We start from the raw sequence: 212 nt of genomic DNA, 5'->3' as shown, positions 1-212 counted from the left end.
CTGCCCCACTTTATAGAAACAGACACCGGCATTGTAGGCTACTCTCACAGGAAACAGTCCTCATCCTCCGCAAAATGCCCTGCACACATCTGAATATTTGGGTTGAACTGTTTTGGAATAGTGTTGTAAATACAACTTAACCACTGATTCTAGTCGTGTCCTCTTTTGGAAGGCCAAACAAAGTAGTTTCGCTTTCACAATGAAACACAGCG

At 43.4% G+C, this 212-nt stretch overlaps 1 protein-coding gene across 2 annotated transcripts in view; it reads right to left on the bottom strand.

The window, feature by feature from the left end:
- Positions 1 to 212, bottom strand: part of LOC107675565 (SERTA domain-containing protein 4-like) — a 13,050-nt gene that overhangs the window by 3,658 nt on the left and 9,180 nt on the right. The window lies entirely within an intron of this gene.

This window comes from Sinocyclocheilus anshuiensis, unplaced genomic scaffold (assembly GCF_001515605.1).
Source record: "Sinocyclocheilus anshuiensis isolate Anshui unplaced genomic scaffold, SAMN03320099.WGS_v1.1 scaffold1097, whole genome shotgun sequence".
In the NCBI taxonomy this organism is placed as follows: domain Eukaryota; kingdom Metazoa; phylum Chordata; class Actinopteri; order Cypriniformes; family Cyprinidae; genus Sinocyclocheilus; species Sinocyclocheilus anshuiensis.
This window is presented reverse-complemented; position numbering and strand designations above follow the sequence as displayed.